This window comes from Bombina bombina, chromosome 1 (assembly GCF_027579735.1).
Source record: "Bombina bombina isolate aBomBom1 chromosome 1, aBomBom1.pri, whole genome shotgun sequence".
Classification (NCBI taxonomy): domain Eukaryota; kingdom Metazoa; phylum Chordata; class Amphibia; order Anura; family Bombinatoridae; genus Bombina; species Bombina bombina.
In genome coordinates this window covers 564995604-565012867 of record NC_069499.1, presented here as the reverse complement: position 1 = coordinate 565012867, position 17264 = coordinate 564995604, and the positions used below count along the sequence as shown (strand labels likewise).

Sequence of the window (17264 nt, the reverse complement as noted above, 5' to 3'; positions counted from 1 at the left end):
CTGCACAGTGAACTGAAATAAAGACAAAGTCAAACACCAGGATGTCAGAGTATGAATATTTCAATACACAAGCAACCTGACATGCACAAATTAATCTAGGAGACACAGCAAAAACCCTTTTATGACACTAGGTCATCTGCTATTGCTGAGATGTTCTTGCTTCTTAACACTGTAACACAATTATACACCTATTGATTTGTGTATGTATTTGATTTATTTTGATTTTAGTTTTATTATGGCCCCTTTAATGGAATAATACTTTAATGTTGTGATACTTGTGTATGCTTATACTACTGCTGAGACCAAAGTATCACAGCAGAGGTCTTTGGTCTCAGCAGTAGTATAAGCATACACAAGTATTACGGCAGAGTACTTTGGTCTCAGCAGTAGCATAAGCATACCCAAGTATCACAGCAGAGGGCTTTGGTCTCAGCAGTAGTATAAACATACACACGTATCACAGCAGAGGTCTTTGGTCTCAGCAGTAGTATAAGCAAACACAAGTATCACGGCAGAGGTCTTTGGTCTCAGCAGTAGTATAAGCATACCCAAGTATCACATGAGAGGTCTTTGGTCTCAGCAGTAGTATAAGCATACACACGTATCACAGCAGAGGTCTTTGGTCTCAGCAGTAGTATAAACATACACACGTATCACAGCAGAGGTCTTTGGTCTCACCAGTAGTATAAGCATTCCCAAGTATTACACCCGAGGTCTTTGGTCTCAGCAGTTATATAAGTATGCACAAGTATCACATGAGAGGTCTTTGGTCTCATCAGTAGTATAAGCATACCCAAGTATCACAGCAGAGGAGCAGGAAACAAGACTTTCCTATTCAATAACTCAATACAGAGTGATGTACTGAGCAGCCTTATATAGGGACTCCCACACCTGTGCCTTCCAGGTGGGAGTCCTAGTAATCAGAGACTGGCCCTTTAAATCTAGGCAACGTGCGGCCGCCTAGAGAGTTGCAGCTGCCGACACACTGGTCTTGGCGTCTCTTCCACGTGGGATGCTGAAACGGATCGCTGGGGCCCTGCATTCACCGCATTGGTGACTAGGTAAGGAGTCTGACACTGAACTACATTAAGATAATTAAAAGTCATAGAAACGTACATTAAATTTTCTTTTTTTTTTTGTAGTTTTACTCCAGGTGGGGAGGAATATCCGGGGGGCATATGCCCCCCTTGCCCCCCCCCCCCTGTTCGCACCCCTGTTCCTAGCATGCTAAAGTCAATCACAAGTCAAAAGATTACACAGTACAGAAGCTTTTATACTACGCTAAAAGGAAGAGAATTCCCCCTGATGAGGGGAGTTATTTTAGCAAGCTACTTTTGACATTTCCTGTCTTTTAGCCTTATGTATTTGTGATATTGCAATACAAATATAACTCCTGTTGGGTTAAGTGCACATGAAGAATTCTTTTACTCCTGTCGGTTTAGCACACACAAAGAACTTAAAGGAGATCCTAATTTGCGCTAAACCCAAGAGGAGTAAGCTATTTCTTCATGTATGTTAAACCTGATTTTTTATAATTAATAATTATAATTATTATAAATTAAAATTCTATACTAGAATGATTTATTATAATTCTATAAAAATTATTTTTAAGAACCTCTATAAAAATTATTTATTTTTATTAATAATATTTTTCAATATTTTATTTAACATAAATACAAAACGCACCCTGAGTTATTTCTGTTGAGGCATGTTCTTTATGGGCTCTAACCCGAACAGGAGTTATATTAGGTTGCGTTAATATTTTAAATAATATGCATAATGCATCCTAATATAACTCCTGTCGTGTTTAGCACACAAACCACTTACGCGCCTCAATAGAAATAACTCCCACGGGAGTAAAATAGTTATTCTTGTGTGCTAAACCCAACAGTTCTATTAGGGTGCATTTTATATTTTATATAAAAATATTATTAATAAAAATGAATAATTTTGACCTACTGTTTCCAATATATACTGCATTATTGATAAAAATTGGTTGTATCTATTGTATTAGAAATAGACATATATTAACCAAGCATAAAACTATGTATATTCTTGTCGTCATATTTGTTGTTACTTCGAAACAGCCTTAATAAAAACAGATAATTAAAAAAAATATATATAATTTTGATATTACTTATTACATGCTCATATATTAGTAAATATTTGATTACTGTTTTTCAAACTTATATTTACAATATGTAATACTTTTATTTTGGATTCCTAATCAATTTGAGAGCTTGTGCAAGCATTTATTGCAGTAAAAATGTGTGTAAACGTGCATTCTATATCATTTTTAACGCTGCTGGTATAAGAGGGCTAGGTTACATTACCCTCATATGTTGTTTGTAGTACTGTTCAACCAGAGAAGCTAGACATATAAATGTATTAGGCAGAGAAGCTATTCTTACACAATTTGTTGCTTGATAAATGGACTGGTTTCCTCTTTTAAATCTTCCTCTTTCTATGGTACTACACTGGAAAAACTTTGAAAGTCACTTATCTGCAATTGGAACTACCCAAAATAATCCGTCTTATGAGTCCAGCACCAGAAGGTACATATTTATGGCATATCCTAATTATTGTGGTGGTGGGGGGTTGGAGATAAAAAGGGCTGAGTAAGCAATAATACATCTATAAATATATCATTAAAAAGGGGATTGTATACAAGTACAATTAAATTGCTTTAGTAATATAAGAAAGTTACTTTTGTAGGGTTAGTTATAAAACTGACTATTGTAACTGACATTTTTTTAATCCAGTGATTATTGATATCTGTACCTTATCTTGATAATGTGCTGTTTTGTATGTTTATTTGGTGTGTAGTGTACCTCTGTTTTTTATCCCTGTAATATCACACAGTTAATAATTAAATCAAGCATATTGCAACAAATTAGCAAGTACACACAGAGAAAAGCCTATGTGGCGTATTTATCAAGTTCCATATGGAGCTTGATGCCCCGTGTTTCCGGCGAGCCTTCAGGCTCCCTGGAAACAGAAGATATGAAGCAGCGGTCTAAAGACCGCTGCTCCATAACCTGTCCGCCTGCTCTGAGGCGGCGGACAGAAATTAACCCGATCGAATACGATCGGGTTGATTGACACCCCCTGCTAGCGCAAATCTGCAGGGGGCGGCATTGCACCAGCAGTTCACAAGAACTGCTGGTGCAATGATAAATGCCGACAGCGTATGCTGTTGGCATTTATCGATGTGCAGCGGACATGATCCGCAATATCGGATCATGTATGCTCGCACCATAATAAATAGATCCCTATGTATCAAATGTGTGTATGTGTTAGGAACTAATGACTTGTATATAACATAAGGAGATCCAGATGGTTAAGAAAAGGGTCTCACATATTTTTACAGTTATCAAAACTATGGACTTTCAACTCAATCAGGAAACTCTAATTTAATGTGTTATAGATATATTTGTCTTTATATTTTGTTCCATATAAATTCATCATATACTCAGCAGCCTTTCCCAGTTGAAATTTTTGGGCTGTCACACAGCATTTCTTGTTGTTTTGTACATTTTTATTATTTTTTTAAAATGTTTCCTCTCATGGTGTTTACATGGTAGTTTAATAATATAGGTAAAATCACATAAATTGGATGCTACTGAAATATGTGCCAAGTTAATTGGAACAACATAGATTTTGACAGCAGATAAGAATAGTGGGCCCAACAAGTCTGCTCAAATTATGCAAAATTATTACATTTTTAAGTGCATAACTTTATTTATTTGCGAAAGTCGAGAAAAACTGCTTTCAAACCCATTAGACAGTTAACATTAATGTTCAATTACCCATCATTTTATTGCAGGAGTTAAATTATTAGACTATTTTTATTTTGCATCTTTTTTTCTAAGCCATTCAAATCAGTTAAAAAAATGTGTCATTTTAATTAGCAACCTGGTCAAATTATCAAATGATATAACACATAAAAACAGGTATATCCCTGGGTTTGAAAAGGAGATTTTTCAGGAATTATCAAAGACCATCAAAGGAGCAAAATATACAGGTATATGCATGCAAAAACATGATGTCTGATTGATTCAATATTGATGATGATTGGCTAATGTGTATGCAGGTTTTGTTAACCAATTATATCAATATATGACTTGTGCAGCTAACAATGTCATATATTTTAGCGTAAATTTAGGTTGTTTTACCACCAATTTTTTTTTAAATCTTTGTGAATAGGGTTTTAACAGGTCTTCTGATTAGAATGTCTTTAAAAGCCATGCAAGAGACTTTACATTGTAATTCTAATTGATTGTAATGGTGACCGTTGAGTAACGATGCAGGTAATTGAATAGGTGGCGCTGCTAGCTTCTTCATGTTTTATAGTTTTTTTTGTTTTTTTGTCAAACCACAAAGTGCATTTGAGCTTCACCCATGCTGCAAAAAGGAAATGAAAGAAAGATTCTGTTACTTCTAGAGTGCAAACTAATTTAACACTATTTTAAACAGCTAAGAGATTTAATTCATTCCAGAGATTTTTGGAAACGGTATTTTAGAAAATGACACAGTTTACAAGGTGAAGACAGAGCAATACTGGATAGACAATGAAAGGTAAGGGATGCTTTGCTTTCTACAAAATCTGCAGCTTGCTCAAGGAGAATATTGGTGCATCGGTCGTCAAGGCACATGCAGTTTTTATTATTGTCATATGCATACAAATGCCCTTGTAGTGCTGTCTATTTATTTTATATATTTGGGGCAGCATATTTTAATAGGCACAGGGGAGCTTAACTCTCGATTATTCCTCTGGTTTATTCAGACAAAAAAATTACATTTTTAAGTATCAGAAGAGCCATGTGCGCTGCTTTGCACAGCATCAAAGGAGTTAAATAATATACCCTGATTATGTAATTGATACAAACATTCCGTGAAATAATATATTCCATTCAGTAGTAATTCTTTTCCTGTTAGAAAAAAAATCATCAGCTTATTTAACTGAGCGCTATGTGTGTTTTCTTAACCTAAAGCATATACGTGAACTCCCCTGAGAGAGATACAAAGTTCCCAAGGTAAAAAATGCTTTTAAAACAATCCCTGAGGGGTCTGTAATACTGACGAGGCATCTCATATAATATAGCTAGGCCAGAGAGCTTTAGAGGATCAGGGTCTCAGTCATTTACAAATGTGGCACTAGAGAGAAGCCATTAGGGTCTAGAAGCAGTAGTGAAAATAACCTGGCAGCATGCAGTCAAGCTCCCCCAAAATAAATTGATATAATAATATGTGTGGGTCCAGAAATGGCAATTGATGCAACCCCAACAAAATTTTTGCCCCCCCAAGAACATTATGCTGCTATAGTGTGCCTAAGCTGCACATTGAGGGCCGGATTTTAAGTAGGGGGCTAACACTTAGGCGCAAGCAAAAAGGGGGTTATCGTGGCTGTTTGTGCACGTCGGATGTAACGCTTGTATTACAAGTTGAAGAGGAAGTGGTCCCCACTTGGAAGAAGATTTCGGCCGCTTGGAAGAAGACTGCACTGCTTGAAATAAAACCTTCTCCGCTGGACTTCAGGAACGGTGAGTATTTATTTGGGGGTTAGAGTTAGGATTTTTTTTATTTTTATTTTTTTTATTTTTTTAGATTAGGGTTTTAATAGGCACTCTTAAAAGAGGCAGGGCAATGCCCAATACCCATACAAATGCCCCTTTACGGGCAATGGGTAGTTTAGGTTTTTTTAGTGTTAGGTTTATTTATTTTGGGGGGGTTGGTGGGTGGTGGGTTTTACTATTAGGGGGGGGACTTAGATTTTTTTTTTACATGCAAAAGAGCTTTTTAACTTAGGGCAATGCCCTACAAAAAGGCCTTTTAAGGGCTATTGGTAGTTTAACATTAGATGAGGAGGTGTTTTTATTTTGGGGGGCTTTCTTTTTTATAGTGATTAGGTTTAATTTTTTAATTTTGGATAATTTTGTTTATTATTTTCTGTAATGTTAGACTTTTTTATTTTTGGTAATTTTAGATTAATTTATTTTAATTTATTGTTAGGTTTATTTTTCTAAGTACTGTTAGGATTTTTTATTTTAATTATAATTTAGTATTTTATTATTTTATAAAGTATTTTATTATTTTATAAAGTATTTTATTATTTTATAAAGTATTTTATTATTTTATAAAGTATTTTATTATTTTATAAAATTTGGGGTTAATTTAATAGGTGTTATGTTAGGGGGCTTAGTAATTAAATTAGTTATTTGCGTTGTGGGGGTTTGGCGGATTAGGGGTTAATAGGTTAATTAGGGTACTTGCGTTGTGGGGGTTTGGCAGATTAGGGGTTAATAGTTTTATTAGGATTATTGCGTGGTGTGGGTTAATAATTTTAATAGCTACTTTGCGAAGTGGGTTAATGGCGAATTAGGCGTTAATACATTTATAAGGTTTGTTGCAATGTGGGTGAAAAGTGGATTAGGGGTTAATAGTTTAATTAGGCATATTGCGTTGTGGGGGGTTGTCGGTTTAGGGATTAATACTTTTATTATTAGTTCCGATGTGGGTTTGAAGGCGAATATAGGGGTTTTACGTGTCAGGTTTATTTTTGGGAGGCGGGTTAGACTTTTACGGGAGATTTGATATTTTTTTTATTTTCTTAGGCGCCAGCAGTTTCTAAAGTGCCGTAAGTCACTGGCGACTCCAGAAATTTGTATTTACGCTCACATCACCAGTTTATCGGCACTTATGAACTGCCGGCGGGGTTTATGTGATACCCCGATGTGCAAGGTGAGTTGCGCTGATGCACATTATTTTAAATTAGTAGACAGAGAAAATTTTCAAGTTGGTGGCGGGCAAAAAATAAAATTCCTTGAGCATAATAATATCAGTGGCAACATTTACAACAGGATAAATGTTGTACATATAAACTGCACAAAATTTAAAAAATGTCTCCCTGTCATCAAAAGAGTGACACAAGTGGGGGCTTATACATAGTTTTAAAGGATATGAAATTCAAAATTTCTCTTTTGTGATTCAGATAGAGCATATAATTTTAAACAACTTTCCAATTTACTTCTGTTTTCAATTTTGCTTCATTCTCTTAGAATCCTTTATTGAAGGAGCAGCAATGCACTACTGGGAGTTAGCTAAACATATTGGTAAGCCAATGATAAGAGGTATTTAGATGCAGCTACCAATCAGCAGCTAGCTCCCAGCTCCTGAGCCTACCTTGGTATGCTTTTCAACAAAGGATATCAAAAGAACAAAGCACATTAGATAATAAAAGTAAATTGGAAAGTTGTTTAAAATTGCATGCTGTCTAAATCATAAAATAACATTTTTGGGTTTCATATCCCTTTAAAGTGATTGTAAGTTTTGTCAATGTAATCTACAGTATATAAAATTATTCATAAAACCAGAGGCACTTTCATTTATTAAAATATTTAAAGACTCTTCCTTTGTAAATTAATTACCATTTATTTATCATAAACATCGCACTGTTTGTTCATCTGCCGCCTCTCAAACTTTATTTATGTCTTAGATGATGAATCCAGCTTCATCCAATTGTTGCGTGCCCTCTTTGGTGTCCAGCTATTGGGAACGCAAGGACTGGATGACGCCGTCATCTAAGACAAAAATAAAGTATGAGATGCAGGTGGAGGAACGGCGCAATGTTACGATCAGTAAATGGCCATTTTACAAAGGAAGCGTCTTTAAATATTTTAATGAATGAAAGTGCCCATGGTTTTATGAATAATTTTATATACTGTGGATTACATCAACAAAGTTTAAAAATCACTTTAACCCCTTAACGACCGAGGACGTGCAGGGTACGTCCTCAAAAAAAAGGCAGTTAACGCCTGAGGACGTACCCTGCACGTCCTCGGTGTGGAAAGCAGCTAGAAGCGATCCTGCTCGCTTCCAGCTGCTTTCCGGTTATTGCAGTGATGCCTCGATATCGAGGCATCCTGCAATAACCATTTGTAGCCATCCGATGCAGAGAGAGCCACTCTGTGGCCCTCTCTGCACCGGACATTAACGGCTAGGTTTGTGGGTGGATAGGAGCCGGTGTGGGAGGCGGGTGGCGGCCATCGATGGCCCTGGATGATGCTGAGGGGGGCGGGATCGGGGGCGGGGATGCCCGGGGGCGCGCACGGGCGCGCGCGAGTGCACGGGAGGGTGGGGGAGGGCGGGTGGGAACCGCTGCACTACAGAAAAAGTAGCAGTAAAATTTACAAAAAAGGGGAAACAAAGTTGGAAATAAAAAGATCAGGCAGGTGGTGGGGGTTGGTTTGTGGGGGGGGGGGGGGGGAAGCTACACTACAGAAACTAAAAATAAAAACGAAAAAAAAACCTTTTTATTTTGCAAAATGGGTACTGGCAGACAGCTGCCAGTACCCAAGATGGCCCCCAATAAGGCAGATGGGGAGGATTAGAGAGCTGTTTGGGGGGATCAGGGAGGTTGGGGGCTAAGGGGGGATGCTACACCCCCAGCATATGTAAATATGCTTTAAAAAAAATAAAAATAAAAAAAACTTTTATTTTAGTACTGTCAGACTTTCTGCCAGTATTTAAGATGGCGGAGACAATTGTGGGGTGGGGGAGGGAAGGGAGCTGTTTGGGAGGGATCAGGGGGTCTGATGTGTCAGGTGGGAGGCTGATCTCTACACTAAAGCTAAAATTAACCCTGCAAGCTCCCTACACACTACCTAATTAACCCCTTCACTGCTAGCCATAATACACGTGTGATGCGCAGCAGCATTTAGCGGCCTTCTAATTACCAGAAAGCAACGCCAAAGTCATATATGTCTGCTATTTCTGAACAAAGGGGATCCCAGAGAAGCATTTACAACCATTTGTGCCATAATTGCACAAGCTATTTGTAAATCATTTCAGTGAGAAACCTAAAATTGTGAAAAATTCAACATTTTTTTTAATTTGATCGCATTTAGCGGTAAAATGGTGGCATGCAATATACCAAAATGGGCCTAGATCAATACTTTGGGTTGTCTGCTACACTACACTAAAGCTAAAATTAACCCTACAAGCTCCCTACAAGCTCCCTAATTAACCCCTGCACTACTGGGCATAATACACGTGTGGTGCGCAGCGGCATTTAGCGGCCTTCTAATTACCAAAAAGCAATGCCAAAGCCATATATGTCTGCTATTTCTGAACAAAGAGGATCCCAGAGAAAAATTTACAACCATTTATGCCATAATTGCACAAGCTGTTTGTAAATAATTTCAGTGAGAAACCGAAAGTTTGTGAAAAAGTGAACGATTTTTTGTATTTGATCGCATTTGGCGGTGAAATGGTGGCATGAAATATACCAAAATTGGCCTAGATCAATACTTTGGGATGTCTTCTAAAAAAATATATATACATGTCAAGGGATATTCAGGGATTCCTGAAAGATATCAGTGTCCCAATGTAACTAGCGCTAATCTTGAATAAAATGGTTTGGAAATAGCAAAGTGCTACTTGTATTTATGGCCCTATAACTTGCAAAAAAAAGCAAAGAACATGTAAACATTGGGTATTTCTAAACTCAGGACAAAATTTAGAAAATATTTAGCATGGGTGTTTTTTGGTGATTGTAGATGTGTAACAGATTTTGGGGGTCAAAGTTAGAAAAAGTGTTTTTTTTCTATTTTTTTTTCTCATATTTTATAAAAAAAATTATAATAAATTATAAGATATGATGAAAATAATGGTATCTTTGGAAAGTCCATTTAATGGCGAGAAAAACGGTATATAATATGTGTGGGTACAGTAAATGAGCAAGAGGAAAATTACAGCTAAACACAAACACCACAAAAATGTAAAAATAGCCTTGGTCCCAAACGGACAGAAAATGGAAAAGTGCTGTGGTCATTAAGGGGTTAAAGGGACATGAAACCCCATTTTTTTTTCTTTCATGCTTTAGAAAGAGCATGCGATTTTAAACAACTTTCCAATTTACTTCTATTATCTAATTTGCTTCATTCTCTTGATATCCTTTGTTGCAAAGTATATCTAAATAGGCTCAGTAGCTGCTGATTGGTGACTGCACATAAATGTCTCGTGTGATTGGCTCACCCATGTGCATTGCTATTTCTTCAACAAGGGACATCTAAAGAATGAAGCAAATGAAATAATAGAAGTAATTTGGAATGTTGTTTAAAATTGTATTATCTATCTGAATCATGAAAGAAATCTTTTGGGTTTAATTTCCCTTTAAGGAACAAAATTCCATAGCCTCCATTGTCTAGTGAAATTAAATACCTGCAACTGCCATCATTGTTTCAGTTACTCATACGTGTCTCAGGCCGCCCTGTTCAAAAGATGTTACTGTATCAACCGCTGATGGGGCAGATTAATATGTTTAGAAAGGAAATATAAATCAGTAGAGAGGAGCACTGGATTGCATTGAGACATCAGACTTACTTGCTTTCTCCATTAGACAAAGGATTTTGTTGTAATATGGTTACACCAAGGCAGGGACATTGCTAGTGTGCACTGTGCATGTAGACCACAGGCCCCTCCCAAAATCTGACCTTTGCTTGGCCAAAACCTCACACCACAAGAAGCAACACACAGTCACATAAACAGAGAGACACCCACTCAATAGGGAACTATGCATAGTCATAAACACTTGAGAACTAAATATGCTTGTTCAAACAAGAATGCTATAAAGAAGCTTATGCACTTAGGTTCAACAGAAAATTCTCCACCACACAGTGAACTTTAACTGTAAGTTATCTTTCTGCTTATTTATTTATCCATGCCATTGAATATTATACACTATGGGCTAGATTACAAGTGGAGCGCTAAATTATTGCGCTCCACAAATGGTTACATTTGCCCGTTTGCAGGAGCACAATAATTAACCAGCCATTACAAGCGGCTGGTTATTGCTACTGCGACCTTGCGGTAGCAATTAGCACTCCGAAAATTAACCAGAGATTGTAGTTTTTTTATTCAATAAAAAAAACTGCACTAGGCAGTTTTGGGGCTTTAAAGATGGTGGGAGTGGGGTGTTAGCAAAAAACAGCACTGAAAACATTGCGGTCTATGGGGAGGATGTGTTCCCATAGACTGCAATGTAAATAAATATGTATATGATTTTATATATATATATATATATATATATGTTAATATGTGCATATACACATATTAACACATAAATATATATGTATATATTCATATATATATTATTAAAAATGCTGCCCGTCGCTGCACTACATACCTCCTTCTCTGCACAAGGTTCTGAAGCCAACTGTGACAGCATCAGAAGGAGGCTCCCATAGGAGCTCAGGGAAAAGCGCTCTTGTGAGTGCAATGCTTCCAAGACATACGAATAAGAGCTTGCTTTCGCATTGCAATTAACTTGTAATAATGTGCGCTGGTATTAAAAAGTGGAGCGCTAATATCGCTTGTATGCAAGCGATATTTAGCGCTCCACTTGTAATCTGGCCCTGTGTAGGATTGTACTAAATGTTAACACAATATAATCAGGCCCATTTATCAAGCTCCATACGGAGCTTGAAGGGCCGTGTTTCTGGCCGCTGCTTCATTACCCTGTCCGCCTGCTCTGAGCAGGCGGACAGGAATCGCCGGAAATCAACCCGATCGAATACGATCGGGTTGATTGACACCTCCCTGCTGGCGAATCAGCAGGGGGCGGCGTTGCAAGGTTAAATGCGGAGAGCGTATTGCTCTCCGCATTTAGCGAGGTCTTGCGGACCTGATCCGCAGTGTCGGATCAGGTCCGCAAGCCCTTTGATAAATGGGCCCAAAAGTCTTTATTGTTTGGGCTACACATAAAACATCTTAAACAGGTTTGTGGCGGCCACAAGGGATACAAACAAATTCAGGTTCATATTTAGTTTCATATAATAAATAATAATAAACAATTTACAGAATGTGTCTTTCTCCCATTCTCTCATGCACATACATGATAGGGGGGGCCACCTTTTTTGTAATATATCCCATCATGCTCATTAGTATACATTTGCATAATTATACAGCTACAGCATTACTCTAAAAGTTGATAACTTACTGTAAATGATAATTTGTTTAGAATTAGCTTTCAGCACACTTAGACACAAAATTAGTTTTCTTTCATGTAATTGGCAAGAGTCCATGAGCTAGTGACGTATGGGATATACAATCCTACCAAGAGGGGCAAAGTTTCCCAAACCTCAAAATGCCTATAAATACACCCCTCACCACACCCACAATTCAGTTTTACAAACTTTGCCTCCTATGGAGGTGGTGAAGTAAGTTTGTGCTAAGATTTCTACGTTGATATGCGCTTCTCAGCTTTTTGAAGCCCGGTTCCTCTCAGAGTACAGTGAATGTCAGAGGGATGTGAAGGGAGTATCACCTATTGAATGCAATGGTTTTCCTCACGGGAGATCTATTTCATAGGTTCTCTGTTATCAGTCGTAGAGATTCATCTCCTACCTCCCTTTTCAGATTGACGACATACTCTCATATTCCATTACCTCTACTGATAACCATTTCAGTACTGGTTTTGCTATCTGCTATATGTGGATGGGAGTCTGTCGGTAAGTTTGTTTTTATTACTTAGACACCCTCAGCTATGGTTTGGCACTTTATGCATTAATAATAAAGTTCTAAATATATGTATTGTACTTATATTTGCAATAAGTCAGGTTTATGTATTTCCTTTTGCAGACTGTCAGTTTCATATTTGGGGAAAACATATTTAGGAAATATTTTTCTTACCTGGGGTTTAGTCTTTTTTTCAAAAAATTTTTTCTTTCAATTTCGCAGGCAAAATTAGGCTTGTGAGGGGGCAAAATGGCAAAGTTTATTGCGTCATTCTTGGCGCAATAATTTTTTTGGCGCGAAGGTACGTCTGATGACGCAAATTCGTCATTTCCAGCGTCTTAGTTGACGCAGAGTTCCTTTCACAAGGTTGCGTCGTTAATGACGTGAGTGTGTCATTTCCAGATGTTGTTAGCGCCAAAAAATATTCAGTTACGTTGTGCGTCATACTTGGCGCCAAATAATTTCATTATTTAAAACCCTATTCCTATATGCCTCTTGTCTTTTTTCTGTGTCAGAGGGCTATGCTGTTTGCATTTTTTTCCCATTTCTGAAATTGCCATATAAGGAAATTGATAATTTTGCTTTATATGTTGTTTTTTCTCTTACATTTTGCAAGATGTTTCAATCTGATCCTGTCTCAGAAATCACTGTTGGAACCCTGCTGCCTGTTAACAGTTCTACCAAAGCTAAGTGCATTTGTTGTAAACTTGTGGAGATTATATCTCCAGCTGTGATTTGTAATAGTTGTCATGATAGACTTTTACATGCAGAAAATGTGTCCATCAGTAATAGTACATTGCCTGTTGCTGTTCCTTCAACATCTAATGTACAAGATATACCTGTGAATTTAAAAGAATTTATTGCTGATTCTATTTAGAAGGCTTTGTCTGCCATCCCGCCTTCTAATAAAACATAAAATGTCTTTTAAAACTTCTCATAAAGTTGATGAAATTTCAAATGACCGACAACATACTGAATTATCCTCCTCTGATGAGGATCTATCTGATTCAAAAGATCCTTCCTCAGATATTGACACTGACAAATCTACTTATTTATTTAAAATGGAGTATATTTGTTCGAAGTGTTGATTACATTGGATATTGAGGAAACTAGTCCTCTTCATATTAAAACTAGTAAACTTTTTTTAATTTTTTTTATTGAGGCAATGATTTGGCATGCAAACACAAAATTGCAGCAGTATACAATAGAAATCTAAAACTGCTTATAGCAAGCTACATTGTATAGGTTACATATTAATAGACACTACATGTGATCTCTGTTGTATAAAGCAAAGCAAACAACATAGGCACCTGCTGCAAGAATAAGAGAGAAAAAAACAACAGTTCAAGAAAATGCCAATAAAAAGTTTGAACCTTCTTATCTATCTAAGAGGTAACTCTTGGACCGCGTATCAAAAGTATTAAATAACAATAGCGGAAGGTTACCTCAATGGTAAGAGGCCACTTATAGAGCTCATTATTAAAACCTCAGATTTTGGTTTTATTGTACTATATATTTGCTAGGTAGGGGGGAAAATAAAATGTATTTCCAATAGAATGAATTTACCATAAGAGTCTAGGGTATAAGGACATGACTGGAATCATACCATGGGTTACATTCCAACATCAGAGGAGTTACATAAAGTTGTAGATGAGAACACATGTCTGAAGGTGTACAGGGTTATGGTCATAAAGTGTTAGTTAAAAGATTATAAAGGACATGCACCTATATATTGTAAACTATACATTTTCAGGGCAAATGCTTTGGCCAGTAAAATGATACAAAATTTATTGATAGGACTATCTGGCGGAGAGAGCATGAAGGTATACTCCGCACTGTATGCATAACCTAAAAACTAGTAAACGTTTAAATTCTGTTTATTAACCTCCTATGGTTACTCCAGAGGTTTTTCCAGTCCCTGATGCCATTTCTGATATGATTTCTAAGGAATGGAATAGGCCTGGTACTTCTTTTATTCCTTCTTCAAGGTTTAAAAAATTGTATCCTTCGCCAGCAGTTACATTGGAGTTTTGGGAAAAGATCCCCAAGTTGATGGGACTATCTCTACTCTTGCTAAACGTACTACTATTCCTATGGAAGATAGTACTTCTTTTAAAGATCCTTTAGATAGGAAACTTGAATCTTATCTAAGGAAAGCCTATTTATATTCCGGTCATCTTCTCAGGCCTTCAATTTCTTTGGCTGATGTTGCAACTGCATCAACTTTTTGGTTGGAAAATTTAGTACAACAAGAATTGGATTCTGATTTGTCTAGCATTGTTCGCTTGCTTCAACATGCTAATCATTTTATTTGTGATGCCATTTTTGATATAATTAAAATTGATGTTAAATCTATGTCTTTAGCTATTTTAGCTAGAAGAGCTTTGTGGCTTAAATCTTGGAATGCTGACATGACTTCGAAGTCCAGAATGCTATCTCTTTCTTTCCAAGGTAATAAGTTATTTGGTTCTCAGTTGGATTCGATTATTTCAACTGTCACTGGGGGGAAGGGAGTTTTTTTGCCTCAGGGTAAAAGACCTAAGGGTAAATCTAAAGCTTCTAACCGTTTTCGTTCCTTTCGACAAAATAAGGAACAGAAACCTAATCCTTCCCACAAGGTGTCTGTTTCCAATTGAAAACCTTCTTCAAATTGGAATAAATCTAAGCCATTTAAGAAACTAAAGCCAGCCCCCAAGTCCGCATGAAGGTGCGGCCCTCATTCCAGCTCAGCTGGTAGGGGGCAGATTAATATTTTTCAAGGATGTTTGGATAAATTCTGTCCAAAATCAATGGATTCTGAGTAATTTCTCTCAGGGGTACCGAATAGGATTCAGAGTAAGACCTCCTGTGAGAAGATATTTTCTCTCACACATCCCAGCAAATCCAGTAAAGGCTCAGGCTTTCCTGAAGTGTGTTTCAGACCTGGAGTTTTCAGGGGTAATCATGCCAGTTCCGTTTCAGGAACAGGGTTTGGGGTTTTATTCAAATCTATTCATTGTCCCAAAGAAAGAAAATTCATTCAGACCAGTTCTGGATATGAAAATTTTGAATCGTTATGTAAGAGTACCAACTTTCAAAATGGTGACTATAAGAACTATTCTGCTTTTTGTTCAGCAAGGACATTATATGTCCACAAAAGACTTGCAGGATGCATATCTTCATATTCCGATTCATCCAGATCATTAACAGATTCTGAGATTCTCTTTTCTAGACAAGCATTACCAATTTGCCGCTCTTCCTTTTGGCCTAGCGACAGCTCCAAGAATCTTTTCAAAAGTTCTCAGTGCCCTACTCTCTGTAATCAGAGAGCGGGGTATTGCGGTGTTTCCTTATTTGGACGATATCTTGGTACTAGCTCAGTCTTTACGTTCTGCAGAATCTCACACAAATCAACTAGTGTTGTTTCTTCGAAAACATGGTTGGAAGATCAATTTACCAAAAAGTTCTTTGATTCCTCAGACAAGGGTCACCTTTTTAGGTTTCCAGATAGATTCAGTGTCCATGACTTTGTCTCTAACAGACAAGAGATGTTTAAAATTGGTTGCAGCCGGTCGGAACCTTCAGTCTCAGTCATTCCCTTCAGTAGCTATGAGCATGGAAGTTTTAGGTCTCATGACTGCAGCATCGGACGCGATCCCCTTTGCTCGTTTTCACATGAGACCTCTTCAGCTTTGTATGCTGAACCAATGGTGCAGGGATTATACAAGGATATCACAATTAATATCCTTAAATCCCAATGTTCGACTATCTCTGACTTGGTGGTTAGATCACCATCGTATAGTTCAAGGGGCCTCTTTTGTTCGTCCAACCTGGACTGTGATCACAACAGATGCGAGTCTTTCAGGTTGGGGAGCTGTTTGGGGATCTCTGACAGCACAAGGGATTTGGAAATCTCAAGAGGCGAGATTACCAATCAATATTTTGGAACTCCGTATGATTTTCAGGGCTCTTCAGATTTGGCATCTGTTGAAGAGAGAACCATTCATTTGTTTTCAGACAGACAGTATCACAACTGTGGTAAATGTCAATCATCAGGGTGGGACTGACAGTCCCCAAGCTATGAAAGAAGTATCTCGGATACTTGCTTGGGCAGAATCCAGCTTCTGTCTAATTTCTGTGGTTCATATCCCAGGTATAGACAATTGGGAGGTGGATTATCTCAGCCATCAGACTTTACATCCAGGGGAGCGGTCCCTCCATCCAGATATGTTTTCTCAGGTTGTTCAGATATGGGGTCTTCCAGAAATAGATCTGATGGCTTCTCATCTAAACAAGAAACTTCCCAGGTACCTGTCCAGGTCCAGGGATCCTCAGGCGGAAGCAGTGGATGCGTTGACACTTCTTTGGTGTTTTCAACCTGCTTATATTTTCCGGCCTCTAGTTCTTCTTCCAAGAGTGATCTCCAAAATCATCATGGAGCTATCGTTTGTGTTGCTGGTGGCTCCAGCATGGCCTCACAGGTTTTGGTATGCGGATCTTGTTCGGATGTCCAGTTGCCAACCTTGGCCACTTCCAATAAGGCCGGACCTTCTGTCTCAAGGTCCGTTTTTTTCCATCAGGATCTCAAATCATTAAATTTGAAGGTATGGAAATTGAACGCTTAGTCATAGAGGTTTCTCTGACTCAGTGATTAATACTATGTTACAGACTCGTAAATCTGTTTCTAGAAAGATTTATTATCGAGTTTGGAAGATTTATATTTCATGGTGTTCTCATAAATTCTCTGGTTGTTCCTTTTGGCCATCTCT

At 37.6% G+C, this 17264-nt stretch overlaps 1 protein-coding gene across 3 annotated transcripts in view; it reads left to right on the top strand.

Moving 5' to 3' along the window:
- Positions 1–2435: 2435 nt before the first annotated feature.
- Positions 2436–17264, top strand: part of ITGB2 (integrin subunit beta 2) — a 408255-nt gene continuing 393426 nt past the window's right edge. Inside the window, exon 1 of one of the 3 annotated variants that reach the window (XM_053698768.1) lies at positions 2436–2555. The gene's annotated coding sequence lies outside the window, so the exon portion shown is untranslated. Of the gene's footprint in view, positions 2556–4406; positions 4579–10617; positions 10690–17264 lie in introns of those variants that run through there. The other 2 variants (XM_053698767.1, XM_053698769.1) reach the window with 2 other exon arrangements.